This window comes from Plectropomus leopardus, chromosome 10 (genome assembly GCF_008729295.1).
Source record: "Plectropomus leopardus isolate mb chromosome 10, YSFRI_Pleo_2.0, whole genome shotgun sequence".
Classification (NCBI taxonomy): Eukaryota; Metazoa; Chordata; class Actinopteri; order Perciformes; family Serranidae; genus Plectropomus; species Plectropomus leopardus.
Genome location: NC_056472.1, coordinates 6,069,490 through 6,093,325, shown reverse-complemented (window position 1 = coordinate 6,093,325; position 23,836 = coordinate 6,069,490). Strand labels below are relative to the sequence as shown.

General features: G+C 37.5%; 1 protein-coding gene across 4 annotated transcripts in view; it reads left to right on the top strand.

Moving 5' to 3' along the window:
• The window catches only part of gulp1a (GULP PTB domain containing engulfment adaptor 1a), a 113,761-nt gene that overhangs the window by 20,798 nt on the left and 69,127 nt on the right, over positions 1-23,836 (top strand). For 3 of the 4 annotated variants that reach the window (XM_042494467.1, XM_042494464.1, XM_042494465.1), the window contains exon 2: positions 20,660-20,747. The exons of the other annotated variant lie outside the window; for it this stretch is intronic. The gene's annotated coding sequence lies outside the window, so the exon portion shown is untranslated. The remainder of the gene's footprint in view (positions 1-20,659; positions 20,748-23,836) is intronic. 4 annotated transcript variants of the gene reach the window in all.

Genomic DNA, 23,836 nt, shown 5'->3' with positions numbered 1-23,836 from the left:
TCCTGGCCAAATGTTTGCAGTTCATGATATTGTCACGCTAATAATCAAAGTATGTGTAAAACTCTTATAATTGCACAAACAGTTTTAGAATCACTTGACCTTACATTTTGTTAAAAAACAAATTTTGCACTACATCACAGACAGATGAGTACTTTTTGATAAAAACAAACAATCTTTAAAAGCCAGGCTGTTGAACTATTTGAAATGGCATCGTATCTTTTGACATGAAAAATGCCAGTGCTTGATTAAGGTGTTCTGCTTTCTTTAAAGCTGGTATGCAGCCCACTTTTGCAAAGTCTCTTTTATTGTTGGTTGCCCAGCAGTCTCTTTGGGTGCTGCTATTATCACCAATCACCATAATAAACTTAATGCATGTGTTAATGGCTGGAAGCATTATGTTTTCAGGTTTTCCGTTCGTCCATCTGGACAGCTTTGCATCCATAAGTCTAATTTTTGTGAATGTGATCCTCCAAGATTGCCGGAGGCAATTTTTTTCAAATTTGGCACAAACGTCCTCTTGGAATTGACAATGAAGTGATAAGATTTTGGTGGTCATAGGTCAAGGTGATTGTGACCTTGCATCCATCTTATTCTCATGAACCTGATGACTCAAGAACACCATGAGGGATTTCTTTTCTCAAATATGGCTCAACGTTTACTTGGACTCAAGTATGAACTGATTAGATTTTGGTGTTCAGATGTCAAGGTCACTGTGACCTCATCTGTCTCATACTCATAAATGCAATATTCCAACAACACCCTGAAGGAACTTCTTCAAATTTGACACAAATGTCCAGTTAGTCTTAACAATGAACTTACTAGAATTTGGTGGTCAAAGTTCAAGGTCACTATAACCTTACATTTATCTTACTCTTGTGAACACGATATCTTGAGAAAGCCTTGATGGAGTTTCCTCAAACATGGCACAAACGTCCCCTGTGAGACAAAGATAAACTGATTAGAATTTGGTTGTCAAATGTTAGGGTCACTGTGACCTCACAAAACATGTTTTTGTCCATAACTCAGGAATTTATACACTAATTACAAGGAAATGTAACACAAATGTCTAATAGGATAAAAATATGAAATAATGAAAATATCATGAAGGTCATAGATCAATTTAACTGTGACATCATTACATTCTGGAAAAACACTTTTTGGGCCATTACTTGACTTCAAATCTCAGGAACAGAAGAGAAGACATTTGGTCAGATTCTGAACTTATGTGTATGAATCCCTGTTTTCACACACATAAATGTGAAGCACAACTTTACTCTTTAACGAAGGGCATACAAGTGGATATTCTAGTGTATTGCAATCCATGATAACATTGGATATGGTCCCATTCACAGATTTCAACCCTTATTTGTTTGGGGTTGCCTATCATGTGAACCAAATTATATAATGACTAAAAACTTTATTACCAATTCATTTGCTGATTATTTTCTCAGTTGCTTTAAATGCCAGAAAACTGAAAAAAAAAAAAATTCTTAAGCCCAAGTTTTCAAATTCTATTTATTTTTTCCCAACCAACAATCCAAAAACACAAAGATATTAATTTCACTGTCATATAAAACGTTAAAAGCAGCAGATTAACAAATTAACAAACTGAAATATTTGCTAAATATTTGCTGGGAAAATTAATGTAATAGCCTGACTAATCATATGAGCTGTTGACATATATTCACTTTAAAATATACCAAATAAGAATCCCAACACAGTCACAAAATGAATAGCACATGCCAGAACCAAAAGAGCATACTAATTTCTTTTTAAAAAAAATCTGCTTTTGTTTATTTAAACAGAACACAGACTCTTCTGAATATTCCCCCAAACATTAACAAGTCTGCAGTGGATAATGAGGTATTGAGGTATTTGAAGTGCACAGTCATTATGTCCCACACATTGGGACAAAGCAAGGCCACATTCCCTGGAGCCCTTGTTTGGGCTTAGGGTCAGCGATGACATATTTAGTGTAGAAATGTGGTGAAGCCAGTCTATGAACTGTGGCACAGTTACAGTATCTTGTCTTTCATCAGAGGCTATGAGCTGAAAAATCTGGAGCTCACTAAGTCTGGTGTTAGTAACTGAGTTTAAAAGGCAATGGAGTGTATTGACCTGAAACTTATTTCATAAAGCTTTGCATTGATTCAGACAGCACCATCCTTGTAAAAGTGTCACCGTTATCTGTCCTTTTTTAAATCCCAATGGCCTATTCATCTCGGTCTCTAAATGATGAGGGATGAATATGTATTGTAGCACTGTCAAAGAGCACAACACTGTAGTAGACTAACAAAGGTAAGACGGTTTTATATTTGACATTGCCATTTTTTAAAAAGGAGGTAGTTTAAAACTCAAAGTAAATTATTCATTTGAAACACATTCAGTTATTTTTCATCTACCACATACCTACCAACAATGTGATATTAAGAAGTCATGTTGATGTTGAACCCAATACCCAGAAACATTTTGGCAAAGTATGTTTTTGCAAACCACCAATTAGTTACAATTTTAGTTATGTAGCAGATGTGCTGAAACTTAACAATGCTATGATTAGTGCATGGCTTAAAGTACCCTGTTTGGGGGGCAAAATCCCTGCTGGAAATGCAGCAGTTTCTTGCCAAAAAAACCCCAACTGTTTCCTGCAGCAGTCCCAGCATGAAGTGTAGCAATGTCTCTGTAAAAATAGCCGCGTTTTGTGCCACTGTCTGAGCAAGAAATGCAGTAATCGTTTCTCAAAAAAAACCCAACCGGATATCATGCCAGAAGTGGCAGTTTGTTCCACTATCCTGGCAGGAAATGCAGCAGGGTCTCTGTACAAAACAACCCCTTTTTCGTCCTACTATCCTTGCAATAAATGCAGTAATGTCTGTAAAAAAAACAACCACTTTTTGTCGAACTGTCCTTGCTGGAAAAACAGCAATGAATTGTTAAAGTCACAACTGGGTTTGTTTTTTGCTTGCCTTGAACAGTAGTCTTCAGGGGTCTGGCCTTGGTTACACACCATCCCCTTCAAGTTCTTCTGACAACTGGGCTGTGGCTCTGAGTGTCTCACCTCATGAAATGCAGACCTGTTTTATGATGATTTCTTGAATATTTCTCTCATTATACCATGACATTTTGTGCAAAAAACAAAATATATTGCTGCTTTTGTTGTCAAGTGTTGATTGACAAGCACGTTTAAGTAGCTGCTCACCTGAACAGCCCAGCAGGGAGGTTACATGTTGTGCAAGGGCACAACATTTTTTTTTTTTAGCTTTCTGATCAGAGCTACTGTGCACTTTTAGTGGGACAGATGTTCTGTACAAACCTGTCTGGAGAGTGATAAATACTATATATCATAATGAATTATGTGCTGTGGTGGACCCACACAGATAATACTTGCATGCATGACATATAATCTATATGCAAGAGATAACATTTGTTTCCAAAGCTTAATGACTCGTTCAGCATTGGAAAACATGTTTTTCATTTGGTTTAAATGCTCAGATTCTGCCCCACAGAGAGTTTGAGCTCCTCCTCAGAGAGCTGTGGAATCTTGACCTCTGAGTTGAACTACTAAATCAAGATGAGCTGGAAGAAGTCTGAAGATGTGTCTCGCTTGCTTAGTTACCCTCAAGGCTTTTTCCTGTCACAACTCCTCTGTACACTGACAGAGAAGGATAGCCCCTTGGCAGATTGTTTTGGCCACTGGCCCACACATGCATTGAACTTTAAAGTTGGCATGGGGTCTGCCTTTCTTTGTGTGACTGGAATCCACTCCAGTGAAGTTCACTTCATATGTCTTTTATGTAGTACTGTGCTGAAATATACTGAGGCTGATAATGTGAATGTCTCAACAGCACAATTTAAATGATGTCGTAAATTCTCTAAGAAAGGCTAGCCATCCATTTTAATGCAGCTGAACGTACAGTGACGTAAACACTACCATCACTGTCAGTCAAAGTCTGCTTGTTCTTTTGTGTGCGGTCATTCAGAGAAAAGTTGAGTCTGCATTGTTCCACCCTAGCAGTTAAATGTAATTAGACTTTAGTGCCGAGTCTACCCCGAATAGAGTAAAACGAGTTAAATGACAAAGAATTTGCAGGGTGGTTTTAAGGGAAAAAAGGTGCCGAGTTAGACACATTCAGAGTTCAAGGAACCAAATACACAAAAGACTTAAATTAGATGTCTAAAGATAAATTCAGTTTTAAGAGGAAATGCCGACAATTTTGTTCCATCTCATAAATCATTGTCATGTCACATAGAATCTCAAGTGCATGGAAAAGACAAAAGTTAAGGCAGAAAATTCCACAGTTAACCACGACAGCAGTCTCTTTCTTAAGTGTTGAATTGAGCTCCATAACCTCTCCCTTCCCCTGATGGAATAACATGATGGAAGCAACAAATATGTTATTGAACTTTTTAGAATATTGTTACGATATAGTATACAACAGGTTGGGCGATATGAAGAAAATCAAATATCATTATATTTTTGACCAAATACCTTGACATTAATATTGTGACCGTATTGTAGGGTTGACTATTAGTGCTTTCACAAATTCACACAATAAGATTTTTGATAATCATCGATAATGGTTGCACTGATGCTGTGTTCTGGACTGCGGTTAAGCTGGGATCGTGGTCATTGTTGTGCTGATGCTGTGGGGGGGGGTTTCCTTAGTTGATGTGAGGGTCTTAGGACAGAGGGATGTCGTATGCTGTAAAGCCATTTGAGGCAAATTGTAATTTGTGATAATGGGCTTTATAAATACAATTGACTTGTTTGACTTGACTAATACAGATGTAATGACGAAGTGTGACTAACAATGACTGACAGTCAGAAGTTTAGAAAAATCACTTTACTGTAATGCAGCCTTTAAAACCAGGAAAAGGCACAGTTACAATATTACGATATCCAAAATCGAAAGTAATATCTAGTCTCATATCACAGTCCTATTATAATGACATTATATTTGCTCCTTGTTTCATCACATAGGGGAGTGACGGTAACTGCAACACTACACTGCAGTCTGCAGTCACGGGGCTCGGCCGAGGTCATGACCGTCATCACCCTTTTTTTTCTTTCAGTGGTAAATTGTCCATTGGTTAGGCATTAACTGGTAATCAGTAAGTCACTGAAAATACTTTTAACCAGTCACCACGTCTCACTGCCTGTTTATTTAGGGACGTTACAATATAATTAAGCCATCTCCTCACCCTGTTTTGAGAATCCAGTCTGTGTGTAAAACACACTTCAATGACAAACCAGAGATGTATATATACAGCAGCATTAATATAGAATACAAATGTCTAAAGGGCTCCCTAACTACTGACTACTGTTACTTGCAGTTATAGTCATTGATTTCCTTTTTAATGTTCTGTAATAAGATTTTATACACTGAAAGGACAAATAATCTTGACTGTACAGACAACTATAAAAAGAAATGGTTTTCCAATGTAACAATGAATTGTGATATGGATTTCAGGTTAAATCGCCCACTCCTACTTCCAGGCAGTGTCACCATCATCAAGCTCTGTTTTCAGGTGACTGTAATCCAATTTAGCATCTTCCTTCGTTCCACTTTTGAGTTTCCAAACACTTGAGTCGCCTCTGTATTTTACAGTAATGGGGTTGCTCAGCATAGTTTCCCATTGTCATCTATCTTTAGAGCGGCACACTTAAAACCGCCCTGCTCTCTCCCCCAGTCGGCAATAAAGTTAATGAAAACTGATGATTCCCTGTCACAGTGTCTTAGACCTGTTGTTTAACATGTTCCCATCAAATTCAAAATCAGAGCTGAAGTCGGCTGTCAACACATCACAGCTGCCTTGACACTTCCAAAGGTCAACAGATTGAAAGGTCAACTTTTCCCAGAATAGATGTAGAACATTCGGAGTAAAAGGCGCGGCTTAGTTTTACCTCAAGAAGAGCCAGTAAGTGTCAGTGGATATCTTCTGAGTGAATAATGTGAGGGTGTTAAAAATGCAGCTTAGCCTCTCTGTGACACTTTGCTGATTCAACTCCCTCAAGTGTATTTCTCACTTTTCTGACAAGTTTATATCACTGGAGTTGAAAGAACTCATTTTTGATTTCTTGAAGAGAAAGTAAGGAATATATATACTTTAGTGATCTATGCTTCGGTGACCTCAACATGAAGGCTGTTTAAAACAATTTCTTCATTTTTCCTGGAGGGCTTCCTCAAAGGCATAAGCAAGCATGTACGACTCCTCACTTTGGCATCAATATCCTTGCATATGTTTTAAATAAATGGACTGATCAAAAATACTTCTTTTATACTGCACAATATTTAGACACTGCAGCCATAAAAGAAGCCTGACTCTCTCGCTGGACCATATTACTCTTTTCAGTTAAATCTGTCCAATAAAATATAACTCCATTTCCCAAAAAGTTGCTACCTTTTGTAAAACATAAATAAATATAGAGTGCTGTTGTTTTAAAGTCTTTTTTTTATTACCTGTACTCAATTTAATACAGTACAAGACAAGACATTTAATGTTCAAACTGCTAAACTTTATTGTTTTTTTTTGTAAAATGTACACTCATTCTGAATTTGATGCCTGCATCATGTACCAAAAAAAGGTGGGAGAGGGGCATGCTTATCATTGTGTTACATTACTTTTCCTTTTCTCTGTAAGCATTTGGGAACTGAGGACACTCATTTTTAAAGTTTTGAAAATTCTTTCCTACTCTTGCTTGATATGAGACTTTAGTTGACCAAGTTCAGACTCAGGTCAGGGAGACAGATCAGAGAGACAGGCCAAGCCACTTAAGTACCTGCTCTTTAACTGCAATGCCACACTTTTTTAACATGTGCAGAATGGAATTTGTCGTTGTCTTGCTGAAATAAGCAGCAACAAGACATTGTCTTGATGGCAGCGTATGTTGCTCCAAAATGTGTGTGTACACTCATGGTGCCTTCACAGATGTGAAAGTTACCTATAATGCCATGGACATTAATGCACCCTAATACCATTCTGGATGTTGGGTTTTGAACTTTGAGTTGGTAACAATATAGATTGTCCTTTTCCTCTTCAGCCTGGATATAGATCATCCTTTTCCTCTTTAGCCCATGATTTCCAATAACAGTGTAAATTGTGGACTTGTCAGACGACAGCCCTCTTTTCAACTTTGTGTCAGGCCAGATGTGTACTGGCCCGGAAAAGTAGGCACTACTGGGCACTGTTTGTGTTGTTGAAATATGGCTTTCACTTTGCATGGTAGAGTCTCAACCTTCATTTGTACATGCAGCTGACAGACACAGACAAACAGGTGCATTGTTTAATGAAAGTAGTTTTCCAAAGTATTCCTGAGCCCATGTAAGAGTATCCTTTATACCAGATGTTCTCAAAGTCTGGACTCTGGTCCAGATCGGGACCAGACGGCAATCTGGACCCAGCCCACACCTTGTGAAAGGAATGCAATAATACAGTGTTATGTAATGGTTCCGACTATTAATAAATTATTGGTTTTGTACAATATAGTCTCTTTGGAGATCATTTCAAAAATCCCTGCCCAAGATTAAAGTCATCACATATCACAGTTCAAGGGTCGGCAAACAGGCGTCTGTTCAAAATTAGCAATTTAGTGAACGGCTTACGGATATTCACATTTTGTTCTGCAGTCACGAGAAAGTGAGACTTCAGCGTTTTCTGTCAGTGTGAATTACATGGCCAATGCGTTGAGGATGTCACTTTCCGAATGTGGAAAGAAAAGAAAAGCTGACCAAGACACCAGAGTTTTTTTAAGACGAGTGGACAGAGATCCAGCACAAAGCCCATGTGCTTGATTTGCACAGTTGGAGTTGTAAAGAGTGGAAATGTTAAACGCCACTCTGACACAAAGCAAAGACATTTTGAAAAGCAACATCCTCAGAATACAGAGGTGAGGACAACCAAACTTCGACAGTTAAAATCTTCCTATAAATCATCAAACAAGTTGTTTGTGAAATGACACAGTAAGAGAGAGCTACTGAAGCCTGTCTTCGAAAAAATAATCCTTTTCTGATGGCAGTGTTTAAATGAGGTAATTGAGTCTCTGTTTGAGGGAAAAGAGATACAGGAGATGTCAGAGAAAATTCAGTTATAAAAGCAAGTTTAATAAAAGTCATTTGCTTATCACTAATCGTTCCGGACCTTTAGCCTTGAATAGAAACTAAATTTGGACCTTCGAATATTAAGTTTGAGAACCTCTGCTTTATAAAGTCATGTTGGGATTTAATGCAATTTTGCCTGAGGGGTCAAAGGTCACAGGCATTCATTCAGTATTCGTTGCCAGTCTTGCTCCTAATGTGCAGAGATTCCACTGGATTCTCTGAATCTTTTGATGATGTTGTGGATTGTAAATGATAAAAATCCCTACATTTTTATCATTTCAAAAAATGATAGAACTTAAAAAAGTTTTAAAAAATTCTTGCAGTTGTGTGTAGAGAAAAGCTGCTCTCAAACTGCTGAACTGTTTGCCTTCATAGTTTTCACAGTGACCATCTTTGTTCATAAACAGCTGAGCCTTTCAAGAATGCGCCTTTCATACCCAATCACGAAACTATCATCTGCACCAAAAACCTGTTTCCCTGTTCCAAACAGGTGCTTTTTTGAAGTATCCCACAACTTTCACAATCTTTTGTTGCTCCTGTTCCAACCTTTTTTATAACGTGTTGCAGTCTGTATATTTATGAAAAAACACCAACAAGTTTATCGGTTTAAACATTGAAAATATTGTCTTTGTAGTGTATTCAACTGAATACAGTTCAAATAAGCATTGCAAGTCATTGCATTCTTTATATTAATGATGTTTTACACAGCATCCTATCTTTTTTGGTGTTGGGGTTGTCAGAACAAACCTGTAGTGAGTATAACATCACAAATGTAAGGCTGGGACTGAGTGCTGCAAAGGAATACTCTGAGTTTAGATGAGAGTATTTTTCGGGACACTAGCTACACAGCCAGGAAGCGGGGATGACCAGAGTAGAACCCCTGTGGTGCCGGATTGGCAACTGGGCCCCAGGAGACGTGTGGGGAAAGAGAGATTTTGACTAAAAAGCAGACAAAGTCTAGCAGCAGCCTAAGTGTGCTGCTTTCAATCTGTTTAGTTAAAAAGAACATCTTTATCTACATTTAGTTTAAAGGAAACCACTGCACAGAAAAGCAAAGAAAAGAACATCCTGTGCTCGTGCATTTTTTTTTATTTTGTGCTAATTAAAACAACCAAACGGAATGAAATAGCACATCCAGCAGAAAACAAAGTTAATGGAATGTTTTGAAGAATAAAGAAAATGTTAAGTTTTGTTCTGCTTTAGTTGATTTTACACTAATTTTGTACACTAAATTTGAGCCCATTTACACACATTTAATGAATATCATACACATCAAATCTAGAAGAGTATACCAATAACAAGGATCATAAAAGATAAAAGCAGCATCCAACAGTCCTGTACCACAAGGTCAAAGGGGTTAGTGTTTCTATCAATGGTTCTTTGTTACTGTGATGCAAGGCCATGCAGGGCTTTTTGGAACATTTTGGGTCCAATTTAGTAATTAATTCTAAAATTACCTGGCAGCTAATGCAGTCATCCGAAGCCAGGTTTGACATCCTGAAATATATACTTTTCCTTTTTGTTAAACTCTGCCTGTGGCATTCTGAATAAACTCATCACCCACTCTTAAAAAAAAAAAGAGCAGCGGGGATGACATCATGGTCATCTAATCTACTCCAGATAAATGCATGTTCACGTTTTCTTTGCAAGCACCAAAAAGAGGACTAAAACTTCTTACAGCCAGTCTTCTGAATAAGAACTGGGCTCACTCAAGAAACTTTGGGAGCCCAAAAATGCCTCAGCTAAAGTCTCAAAATCCAGCTGGAGCTCAACAGAGGCCTGAGCCTTCAGCTGTTAGCACCTACATGGAGAATAACATTATGGATGGATTTCATTAGCCTCATAATCAGACAGAATAACCATATCCTAAACCAATCAGCAGTCAGTCACGTTTCTGTGCTCTGAATATACACTGGATATATGCACTTAGCTGTAGCTGCAATGAGTCTTAAAAAAATTAAAAGGACACAGTCAACTCACTGTTATTATTTTCCCTGATAATGCTATGCTGTAAATTACAAATGTGCTGAAATCATAGAAAAAGTAGTGTTGCGTGACTTAACTTATTTTGAAAGTTTCTCTTATATCACAAAAACCACTGAGAGTCACCCGCCCACGAGCACACATCCCCGGCTCTCTGAAGCTCTGTGTGCTAAGGCGGCAGTGTTCGCTGCACAGCACGGAGGTCCCCAAGGATCACCGGAAGACAATAGCCTTATTTTTAGGTTTCAAAAAATGTACCCAAATTCTCAATTATGTAGGATATTACCGTAGACATTGAAGTTATCTTAGGTTGCAATGTCTGCGGTGACAGTAGATGCTGTATTGACTCATAAAGATGATGACCCGATAATGTTTTGTCATTCTGGGGAATTGCTTTTTTCTAAATAGTGCAAAATGAGATCCTATTTTCTTCATAGTATTATTTTGTCAAAGGAAAACATAAAAACTCTTATCAGAGAGAAAGAGAATAAACATCTCTCTCAAAATGTTAAAGTGTTAAATTTGTGCAATAGCTTATTTAAATTTTTTATGCCTCCATGTCAGTGACAGCCATGGCAACAAATGTTCACTTAGACTCAATGATGAAGGTTAAGGTGAAGATCCTTGGTCAAATCAAGGTCATTGTGACCTCCTCTGTCAGCTTTTTGTGAATGCAATAGCTCAAGAATGCCTTTAAAGATTTTTTTTCGAATTTGGTCCAAACGCCAACTTGGACTCGAGGATAAACTGATCAGATTTTGGTGGATAAAGGTCAGCGATCAAGGTCACCTTGACTTTGCATCTGTCACATTCTCCTGAATGTGATATCTCAAGAACACCTTGAGGGAATTTCTTCAAATTTGGTACAAACATCCACTTTGAGTCAAGGAGGAACTGATTAGAATTTAGGGGTTAAAGGTCATACATAGGTCACGTCGACCCTGAGTCCCATTTTGTGAACACGATATCTCAAAATAGCCTTTAGGGAATTAAGTTGGCACAAATGTCCACTTGGACTCCAGAATGTTTAGAATTTGGTGATCAAAGGTCAAGATACATAGCCAGTATGTAAAGATACATTTACATTTTAGGGCTTTTTAAAATAAAGTTTTCAGACTTGAGACTTTAATGCTTAATTTTCAGATTCAAATTTTCAGAATACATGAATTTTTCAGTAATTGTCACCATATAACATCTAACACAACATATTTTGGGGAAAAAATAAATTTAAAAAAATTGAGAACCAACTCTAAAAAACAGCTATGGGTCCCAAGGGATAACATTAAACAACATTACTGGCTAAGAATGTTTATTATGTCCACATGGGTAAACTGGCAGCCATAGGGTCACTGACACACAGAAACCACTCTTTATCAATCTCACCATTTACTTGCAATACCTGCCAGTTGAAACATTTACAAACGCTTGTTTTTGCACCAGAACTACTGTGACTTGAAAGCCTCGTCTGCTGGTTCGACTGCTCAGGTAGCTGCCAGAGTAAGTGTCAACACTATGACAAAGGGAGAAAAGCTCTCCTCAGCTTTGAGTGTAATGCTCAGCTGGGGGTATGTGTTGTCAGTGGAAACCCTTAAACCACATGAGAAAACAATAGAAATCACTTACACACTTTGAAGTAAAAAAAAAAAACGTTTTATTGTGCGCAGTAAGCCTGGCTCAGCAGCACCGGAGATGTTGAGTGCTTCTATATTTATTCCAAGAAGGTGCGCTGGTAATGTTTTATCAATAATACAAATCCCCTTGTTGGATTTGCTTGTCAGCGAATGGTCTTGCTGTGTGCACACAGGGGTGAGAAACTGATTAATTCTGCTTCGTTTGCATGGAGCCACAGTTCAACTTAGCTTGACTGAAGTTGACATGGAATATCAGTTAGTGTTTGAACTGGGTCAGGTTGTACATTAAAGCTGCTTTAAGTTCACTTTTCTTCTAAAGCACACAAAAGATGATAAAGTAGAGTTGTGCTGCATTGAAATTCTCTTTAGTGTATGTGTGAGTGTGTGTGTGTGTGTGTGTGTGTGTGTGTGTGTTGCTGGCAAAGTTTCAAATCTCCTAAGATGCTGTCTATGACATGAGCGCAAACAGTGTTTGCAGCTCTTATATTCCTCAGCTTTTCAGTAGATTTATTCAGTCCTTCTTTTATTCATTACATGTCCAACTCAATTTTCTCCTCCCTATGTGCATATACACTGAGGGACGCCTGCCTCGCAGCTCCAACCAAGGTGATGAAAATATAGTTTTTCACCTCCAGGATCTCATTTTAGAAGTTTTTGCAATCTTTCTGGGAATATTTTACTCAACGGCTTTATTGCTGGGCTCTGGGGACACGGACAAATAAAAGTAAACAAAAATTATTTGAAACCCCAATACAGTAATAAAAAATAAAAAAAATGTGTCAGTCAATAGACGTAGCATGTTTCTGATGCATGAGTTTCCTCCCAGACCACGTCTTGGATATGGTGCATGTTTATAATATATGTCTGTAGGATTTTAGATTTATATGGAGTAATGCATGCAGATAATTGCTGTACATGGAAAATGGCTGTTGAGCATACACATGCTCACATATGAGTGCCGTAACTGCACAGTGTATCGAACACCACCAGAAGGTCCATTTAGTAGGGTCGGTTACTGAAATCCCGTGCCTTTATGGACCTGGTTCCCATACTATCAGTACCTACCAGGCCAAATCACAAAACAGATTTTGATATCTCAATTCTGTACCAGATTCCATGCTTTGTGGCTATCGACTGTACAAAATAATTGACATTGTGATGTCACCCAATGGTTTGTGTGATTATTACACAACATGGTCATCATTTCGCATGATGGCGACGGACAACAAATTGTGACCGTTGACATGCACTCTTCAGATGTGCTTAAACCCCTGCAAGTCCCAAAGTTTGACACTCATGCCAGCTGAACATGAATCCATCAGCTTTCCTGTCTGATCAAAGGAACTGTCCTGCAAGGAGTCTGTGTGGCCCTCCAGGGTTTGCTCAAAGTCCCTGGCCTCATAGTCTCACACCTTGATTGTGGCCTCCTTTGAGACTGTGACCATGACAGTAAAGACAGGCTGGAATATGACATGAGTTACCAGAGCGCGGTGCCTGCTCGTGCGCATCTCTCAGGGGGACAGGGGATCCATTCCTTGGGGTCTCTCTTCTGACCCACAGGTCCTTCATGTGTCATCTCCTCCTTTGCCTCATTCATCTTTGGCTCCAGCTCCATTACCTTCTTCTGTAATCTGATGACTGAAAGTCCATTTCTTTTTCAAGAGCCCTGCATACTTTTTTATCAAACTCTTCATATCTATCTCCCTCGGATGGCTAAATTGTCATTGGATTATAGATATATTTTAAGAACTGCTTGTAATATTCTAAATCAAGTCTTGGAAACAACTTTGTCCTTTTTATGCCTCCACATCAGCAAAAGCACATACTGGAGGTATTATGTTTTTTGGGTTGTCTTACTGTCTGTCTGGCACATTCTTGTGAACGCGATATCTCAAGAACACCTGGAAGGAGTTTCTTTAAATGTGGCTTAAACGTTTGAGTTGACTCTAGGATAAGCTGACAAGATTTTGGTGATTTTGATGGTCAAAGGTCAAGATCACCAGGACCTTGCATTTGTCTCATTCTTGTGAATGCAATATCTCAAGAAAAACTTGAGGAAGTTTCCTCAACTTTGGCACAAAAGTCCATTTGGACTCAAGAATGAACTAATGAGAATCTGGTAGTCCAAGATCCATGGTCAAGGTCACAGTGCTTCGGAGATTTCGTTTCTACCAGTTCACTTGTAAGGATTTCTCCATGTTGTCCATGTTTGAAAGCTCCAGTGCAGCTACCTTGTGGTCTTTGCAGAATATTTCTTAAGTGCCATTCATTTAAAAAACCCAGGCCTATTGTACTCACAGCAGCTGCTGCCCTTTGAGTTTTTGTCACCTCAGTTTTTAATTTTAAATAAGGGCTCATAGTTTAAAGTCTGACTGCTACTATTGCTTCTTCCACAGGAGTTGCTTCCGAAGTGCATTGAATGAAAGTGCATCCAGCCAATGTGTCTCCAAATGTCTGTCATAAATCCAGTGAAAAATGTTGTCATAACCAAAATGAGTAACAGATCGATTTAAAAGGAATGAAACAAGATTCAGGTTATAAAAAATTACATATATAATGAAATTTTATTAGGTTGAAAATCTCCAGTACAAAATTCCTCAAGAGCTGCTCTTGATATACAGTGCAATTCACTGTGGTGTATTTAAAGCACATATACATAATCTGTCCCCTTTGTCATTTTGATGCTGTAAGAGCGCTAATGTACCATGAAGAATGAGCTATTTAGAAAGCCTAGGAGTCTCAAAGTCTCTGCTTGTTATTTTGAGCAACCCTCTTTTTCAAATGTCTCAAAACTGATGAATTCTGACTATGTGTAGCTTCTCCGTGTAGGTCAGGACGCTGCAGGTTTTGAGACGTACTGGCAAGCTTGTACTCTCTACACACAGCGCCTGACATCTGCCCAGTGCAGGCACAGTGCTGCCCCTCAGGAAGTAAGATGGGTCGGAGCCAGCCCGGCACAATCTGTGTGTCCCACGTCTCTTATCTACCACTTCCAGCATGTTGCGTTGTGGATCTGTGCTTCTACCCGCATGATGGTGTTTTCTTATCAGGAAACTCATGCTTTAGAGCCTAGAGGGAAGAAAGGGGTTCAAGATCTCTGCAAAACTTTATTTTTAATGGAGATTATTACATGACCTCATCCATTTAACACACCCTCCACAACTGCTCCAACCTCTCCTCCTCCTACCTGCACCTGGAGCAAAGTACAGTTTTTTATTTGGTCATCACACATAATGTGTCATTACACATAATATTTATACAGTTTATACAAACTGTATAAACAAAATCAACAGTCTGTGTATTCAGTGGTGACTGAAAAGGCTCAGACAGAAGCAAAATCTTATATATCTTATATTATCTTATATCTTATCTATATTCTTGTTTCCTACATTCTTAACAATTTAAGCTGCCTTCCAAGACTAATGGAAATCATTGACTTGTAATCCTCAAAAATAGTGTTGTAAACCATTCTTTTGAAATCCAACAGTAAATTATACATTTTTAAGTTTATATTGGAATTGTTTCACAGTATAACCCCATAAACAGAACAACAGCATCTCCTTTAATGTCTTTTTTTTTAGCTTTTGGTATGGTGAACTTACAAAACCTCTCATATCATATTTGTTCTCCTGCAAAAACATTCTTTGCATTATTTTTTAAAATATAAATTCATAAAATAGTTTGGGATTTAAATAAAATATTTTCATCGTTGTGATCATAGTAACCAAACTTATTAATAATATGTATGGCTATAGAATTTGTAATCTTTTCAAATTCCACACCATGAGACATAAAAGGAACAGTAAATCATATAAAGGCCTTATAGTTCAGTTTGTATCCCTAGATTTATGCAGGAGTGCCACTGCCTTTGAAAATTTAACTTTTAAATGCAATATGTTGTTTCCATGTTCATTTATGGTCAGTCACATCCCCTTAAAACGCCATCTCAAAAACTTAATTTCAACCTCAGTATCACAGATTTTTTGATTTGATTTTGATTTCTTTGTGATTTCCAAAAACCATTACTGTAGTTTTCTTAATATAGAGAGACAATTTGTTGATCATCAAATTTTAAGAAAGTCCCTTGCAAGATCATACAAAAGTTCTTTTAAACTTTTGCAGGGGTAATGCAGCATCAGTTCAAATATTGTTTATGTATAGTATGAAAAGTTTTGGCCCAATCACTGATCCCTGGGGTACACCACAAATGAGCTTTCTAACTCTTGACACAGTGTCATTTATTTGCACATATTTCTTTCTATTTTCTAAATAGCTTTTGCCAAAAATGAACTATACCTCTTGCAATATGAACAGTAAACATCACTCCCTTTACAAGACATATTTGTAACTTTATTGGATTTAGTACATTAGACCTGTTATAATCCTCTTGTCTTGTTATAATCCTGTTGGAAGATAATCCAATTTTTTGTTTTTCTTTGTAATTACCCCCCTGTTGTAATTATCTGTTGTCTTGGAAACCTTGAGCTGGGTTCATGTTTCGGGCCTCTAAATCCTCCAGTCATATTTTATATTGGCCCGTACAAATAAACATGACTTGGAATACTTTATCGAGGGCTGCTCCTTTGAGTTTGTTTTGGAGTCGACTTTCTGCCGAGCTGTCAAAACTTGCCTAAGAAAATTAATCCGGTAGACCTCCCTCCCTCATAACAAGTTACCTACCCCTGGCCCCAGGACTTCAAGCTTCTCATTTCCAGTGTATCTTAATCATGATTTTTGGGTGATTGGCTCCCACTAATGAGGGGAAACAGGGTGAATCAATTTCAGCTGAACGGTGCTGTGATCCTCTGCCATTTTCTTTAATGTTTTCCCAACGTGCAATTATTACAGGGACAAGAATTGCAGCATTAAGCGTTTTTAAGAAGTGCTGATTGCCTGCCCACCAGCTACACACCAAACAGTTTACTTTCTATAGCATTTATACAACTGTTGATTAAATTAATCAAATTGCTAACTACTTAAGTGTGTATGTTTTATGTAAAACCACATGTCTGAAACCTTAACTCATTGCTGAAGGAGTGATTAAATTGACAGTTGTTTACTCGTCTTTTCTCCTACATTATTCAGTGTAATGTATACTGTGAGATGCTACTTGAACACATCTAACACTGAGAGAAATGCCAAAGAAAATCTATTCTACCTTATTCCTCAGCGGGAGATAGACCGGAGAAATTTTTATCATGTCAGCTTTGTTTTTGCTGAGATGGAAATTACATTATAGGGATGGAAAAGAACTGAGTTATCGAGGACATTTGTTCTCAAGAAATAATAAAAGTAGGCTCAGTCTCTCAGACTTGAATTAAACAGAGTTACTCAACACTCTGTCATTTTTATTTTTCTAAACTCCCTTTTCTCCTTTTTCTGTGCAGTTTTGGACATGCTGGACAAGTGCAACTTCCCACTGCTGGCTATAAATTTATTTTCTTCCTGTGGATGCCAATGTCAGATTTTTGCTGATGTATTAGAAATAGGCGCTATATTAACAGCACCATGAACTTGCAGGGCAAAGCAATAATTATTATAGCTAATTTGCAGTGGTGAGTCAGGGTGCTTAGAGGAGGCAGATGAAGGACGCAAATGAGAAACAGGTGAGAGGGGGGGGTCAACAGATCTACTTGGACCAGAACTATTTAAAACATCTTAAACTTAAAATATGTCTCAGAAATCATGTGTTTCTTATTCACAAAACACAATGCTCAGTAGGCACCATAGAATTGCTCAGATAGTGACAAACTAATGTTTAAAGATGCTCTTATCTCCATTGACTGCAACGGTTTACATAAGGATGTAATTCAATATTATCACAAATTCAGTTTTTGAGATACTGAGAGTAACTGAGATACTAAGATTCTGAAATATACAACACTACCTCTACCATGGCATCAAAAGTTTATCCTTTTTTTCATGAACAGTGGGAATTTACTTAAAACATTTTGTCACACTATGGGTTAATTTTTAATATTCCAAAAATCTGAACAGATGTTTTTTTTGTTTTTTGTTTTTTTTTGTAGGTCAGTCTCAAGATGCTCTGTAGCAAGTCCGGCATCTATTGTGCAAAAGTTTTACGGTTTTTGCAAAGAAAACAAAGTGATGGACTTCGTAATTCACACGACGGCCAAGCACTTGAACATTTTGGCTAAGTTGGGGCTGGTGAAAGTTGCAAAGTTGTAGTATGTATGACAGATTCGTTATGAATTTTTAAGTTTTTAATCTTAAGATTGTTGCTGTCACACAACTATTAGTACTATTAGCACAAAATGTTAGTTTAGGAAGTTTTCATAGGACTGTACCTTTGTGCAAAGTTAGGCTTTATTTTCATGCATTGGAAGGTAAATGTCATCGTAGGAGAAGGATGAACTTTGGCAATAACAAGAGGGCTGCTTGGCCCTTAATTATGAACTCAAAATCTCTGGGAACACCAACTTTGTCTAGATTATCACTATATGTGTCGCTCTCAATGTCTCACATCTTAAAATTTCAACAGGTGTTTGGACAAATGATCTGCAGCTGTATATATCACCACTATCTTGCATACAGTACTCACTCAGCTCCCATTGATGAAAGGCCTTCAACATCCATGCACTCTCTCTGCCCTTTACATCTATCTCTGAATGTCATTTCCCACAAAATCCTCAGGCACCCTCATGATAACTACTCAATACAGCAGGGTAACGCATAATGGAATACTTTGGCCCTCATTTATCAACCGAGTGCAACCACTTTAATGTTGAAAGGAGTGTGTCCTTTTTTAAGTACTAATTAACTAACTTCTCCTCAATTCTAAAATGTTGAACCGAGAGTCCCGCAGGAAGAAACTTGAGAGACTGCAGGTTTAATAAAAACAAAAGGAGGATTCAAGTGAATGAGACTGGCAGTTTTACGGGTTTTGATTTCAGATTTGCCAGAGAAGCATTTCATCGATTTTTTTTCTCTTTCTACTCAACTTTTTGAGAGTGATTGATCAATGTGTTTGTTTGCTTTCTTTAAACTATTAATAAACACTGACAGCTCACAAATCCCCATAGCTGACACAGTGCTATAAATTTGATAGCGTATATAAGTAAAAATGCTTTATAGTATTGGACAGAAGGCACCAAGCTTATGGTGCTTGGACAAAAAAAAAAAATTGGAAAGCGCATTGTCAGCACCTCAGTCATCAAACACATGCTAAAATAATAACTGTGGGTGAATATATTCTTGTATTGTATTTTTTTATTGGGGTTTTTTTTCTTCAATGCAAACCTGTTTGTGCTTCATGTTGTCTGTCATCATACTGTTATGTAACCTAGAAGTTCTAGTCCGTATTGTCAGGAAATGTGTATTGCAAGTTAACCTATAAATCTGGGCTTCAACCACTTGGCAGAAGACTGGATATTCAGTACTCTACTGTTTAAAAGTTTACAATCGCCTGCAGCAAAAGCTTTGCTGCAGTCAGATGTCAGAGAGAACTAGTCAGAATTTTGAATGGTCTTTCATGCTTTTAGGTTGCAGAAAGTTCTCTTTACTAATAGATGTTATTTTGTATGAAGGATTTGTTTTGTACCGGGGGGACAAAACGCTTTGTGTTGGTTCAACCAGACTGACAACTGAAAGGGCAGAAACAGGCAGAGAGACCTCTGAGCAGCAGTAGTAATAGAAATAACGAAAGAAGGTTCGTCAAGGGTTAGCACTGTTTGAACTGGATCAGAGAATATCAGCTGAACATTTGGACTAACAATCACAGTTTGAAACTATTCAATCTAAGCACTGCCCTGCAGAGGGCCCAAAGAAAAACAGACTGGTTAAATATGTAGAGCCTATTTTGCACCAGTGTGGTTTAATCCTTAGAGCCTGAGCAAATTGGCTTGATTTCTTTCAAAAACATGGGAATAGGGTAACAAGCAACTTAACAATAAATCGGTAATATGTTAGAAGAATATTACCTGAAAAAAAGAAAAAAGAAAAAAAAAGACAAGAAAATGACTATATATTCTATGAATATAGAAATATAAGAATTCTGTAGTTTTCTGGATTTTGTTCTTGTTTTTTTGATATTATCTAATCTCCCCACAGCTAACTTCAGATGACTTTCTTTTTTTTTTTGCAGTTTTCTGGACATCTCTTGCAAAGTTGATCATAGCCTTTTTCAGAAGAAATCATACAGATGTCTTCCTTGGGTTCAGACGTTTAAATACTGACAATCTATAGTGTTAAACACCTTATAATTGTTGCATTTATGCATGTTGAAAATATGAATCTTAAATTAATTCAACACAATTCAAGCGGTAACCTCCGAGGCTGAAAAAATAATATTGGCAATGCTAGCTCCAAAAAAAAAAGGAAAAAAAGCAAGATGGCAATGGCTGAAATGCCAAACTCATAACGGCAGTCCATAAACCAATGGGTGACATCACCATGGATATCAATTATTCATATAGTCTATGGTGTGAGCCAAAACATCATCATTTCCTACCCATAATTGCTTTCTTCCCCCAACCTTACTACACAATAACCATAACGTGCATCGTAATGTACAATGCCAACACTTTCTCTGGCAATAGTGTTGCTTAGTTGTGCTGTTTTTACCTTTGTTTAAAAACATTCATGTAAGAAGTGACTCCAGACCTTTGAGGGGTTGTGTAGAAAACTGCGTATCTTTGATGGTGCAAACAGAGAAACAAAAATCAGCTCCTCGTTATGTTTCTGTCGCAGCCTTAATTGCAACCCAAACACACACACACACAACACAAACGGTTATTTCTTTCAGTCTACAAATAAATGTCCCCGCTCTGAGTGAAGTAAGTAAATTGCTTTGAGAGGGATAAATAACTATATAGATTGTTTTAAATTGCTTAATGTAATCAGCACAGAGTCGACCCGCAGCGGCGCTCGTTCATCTCTAACAGCTTGATTCTTAAGTGTTGTTTTTTTCTTGTCTTTTCCTGCCTACAGAAGATGCAGCACTAATGAGCACCCATCAGCCTTTAGATGAGTGAAGCACAACAAAGAAACCTGAACATCAACAGTCTGCACAGTTACAGTAAGACTCCATATCTGCTATCCCACACACTCCAGAGCTGTCTGTGAAGTTATCATTATATATTATTATTATTACATAGTCATACCCCCTCTTTCTTCAAATCCCCCTCAGCACAGATCCTCATGCACCTGCTTATTGTTCGGTGATCCTCTGTGTGATTATGGGAACAAAAGACAGCCACTGGCATATGGTGGCACTCGCACATACAGCTCTGACACCCTATTCCGCTGTGTATATTCTCGTCAGGGTCTCTTTGCTTTGCGATATAAAGTAGACAGGGATGAGGTGACATTTTGATAGCGTATCTTCTTAGAACATGTATTTATGTTTGGCGATGACATTTCTGGAGCAGCTTTCATATTCGCACAGTTCTGGTAAATATCAAGCAGAGGATAAAACACTGCTGTTCTGTTGTCTCGGTCAGTGGTTTCCGAACGTTTGATAAATCCCTTCATTTTGATTTGGTTTTCATCGTAACATGCCTCCACACACCCCCCTTCCCTAACATGTCATATTCCATGTATGACATGACATTATATGTATATTAAATTAAATTATATAGACTTTCTAACTCTAAAATTTAAACAATGGATTTAATTTAAATGGATAAATAATATTTTTAAGTGGTAAACTTTGGTGACTCAGAACTACCTCTTTTAAAAGTCACACAATAACATAAACAAGCAAACCTTTTGAGGCACTGAGCTATGTTAGATCAGTGTTTTTTTTCAGTGGATACTGGTTGTGAAGAGAATGGCTTAATTTTCCAGTTAGAAGTCACTGTCTGACATTAAGGTAGAGCAGTGAAAATCCTGTCAATACTACAGAAGAGGATTAGGGCCAGACCGGAGAAATAATTTTGAGAGGGGGAAGATTTTTTTTTCATAATGCACGTTGAGAAAAAAGTCGAAATTACAACATTGAAGTGGAAATGTCGAGAATAATGTTGAAAAATAATGTCGACAAAAAAGCTGAAAGGTTAAAAAAAAAGTCAGAAATTTTGGAATAAAGTCAGCCTTCTGAGAGTGTGTTTGACACTTTGGTACAGTTGAGAAGATATTGACAGATTCAAACTTCAGGGATCAATAACTCATGGATGAAATGCTGTCAAAACACAAATTTTATTGCGACACAATTCTTGACATTTCAACTGTTTTCTCGACATTTAGACTTTTTCCTCAACGTCAATAATGAAAAAAAAAATCTTCCTCCTCTCAAAATGATTTCTCCTGTCTGGTCCTTATCCTCTTCCATACAACAGCACTACAGTATTATTATAAATGATATACCATCAATGGATACTTACCCCATAGAAACCCACCTCAAGAAACTTAACTATCCCTTTAAGTATACCAAATAGATGACATGTATTTCTTTTGTTCTGCTCAGAAGTAACAATTGCTTCCATTTTTGGCTTTCAAGGACACAAAACATTACACATTAACTCTGTTTTCCTCTCCTCTTTTAGTTGTTTGAAATATTCGGTATTTGCAGGCTTCAGAAGTGCTTTGTCTAACTTGAGCTCAAAAAGCATCCATTGTCCCCTGTTCATGTAAAGCCATGAGTAGCTCTCAAGGACAGCTCAAGTTCAGTTGTATCTGGCTGTGTCAGGGACTAAGATGTTTCAGCATTCATGTGAGCTCTGTTTATAATAACAAATCTTTCCATCGCTTGCTCTGACAGTCACTAGCCCTGACTGCTGTGCACCTGGAAAACCTGTCAGAAAGTGTTTTATGACAGCTGGCAACCATGAGCTGTTTTCACCAGTTTTAGCTGTTTTTATGCCTCTGGCTGGATGCATTATGTTTTAAGGTTGTCTATCTGCCTGTCCCATTCTGGTGAACATAATAGCTCAAGAACTCCTGAGGGAATTTCTTCAAATTAAGCACAAACATCCACTTGGAGTCGAGAATGAACTTATCAAAATTTGGTGGTCAAAGGTCAAGGTCAAGGTCACGGTGACCTCATCTATCTACTTCTTGTAAACGTGATATCTCAAGAACACCTTGAGTGATTTTTTATTAATTTGACACAAACATCCACATAGTCTAATTTATGAACTTATTAGAATTCGGTGGTCAAAGTCCCTGTGACCTTGCGTCTTCCTCATTCTTGTGAGTGCAATATATGAAGAAGGCCTTGAGGGCGTTTCTTCAAATTTGGCACAGCATCCACTTGGACTGAACTGAGGATTTGGTGTTTGGAGGTCAAAGGTCAAGTTCACAGTGACCTCTGGGCTGTGTTTCAAAGTTACAGATGTTAGCTGCAAGTTTACCTTGACTGGTGTGTGGAGGCATACAACTACATGACAGTTTATGTAGTTTTAAAATTATAATGTGTCAGCTCAGTGGCCGGCATGAGCCACTTGTCATGGTAACACATTAAGCCGGATTGATACTCAATATCATATCAATAAATTAGGTCTTTACTGGATTACATTGTTGTGACGTGGCATTCATTTAATCCTTTAAAGCCTAAGCAAATTGGATTAATTTCTTTCAAAAATGGGAAGAAGGCAATGAACAACTTCACAAGAAATGACTCAAAAAAAAAAAAGTCAATAGTTACAAGAAAATTACCTGAAAATTAGCAAGAATAGAAAAAAAAACATTAACGTACAGGGAAAGTACCTGAAAAAGATCCTAAAATAAATGAAAAAAAATTAACATATGTATTTTATGTGTGACATAATATTAAATATGATTTCAATAATCATAAATATAGATCTATGGCTTTTTCCCCTTTTTCTATATTTTTCTAATAATTTTTTCTCCCTCTTAAAAGCTGATTTTCAGGTTGTTTCCTTGTCACATATTATCAGTTTAATTACATATCATTTAATTGTATATTTCTCGTGTTTCAATCAAGCCAATTTGCTCAAGGGTTAAATGCTTATAAAAGGAGTCTGAATGCAGTGCAAGCAAACTAATGTTAATCCGGGTCACAAAGAGTTATGAAAAAATATGCACTATAGCAGAAAAGAAGCAGTAAACAAATAAAACGCATGATTACCTTGAATAAAATGATGGCTTTCTCTGTGGTTGAACATCACACTCATACTCTGTCCTTGTCTGCACCAAAGCTCAGTG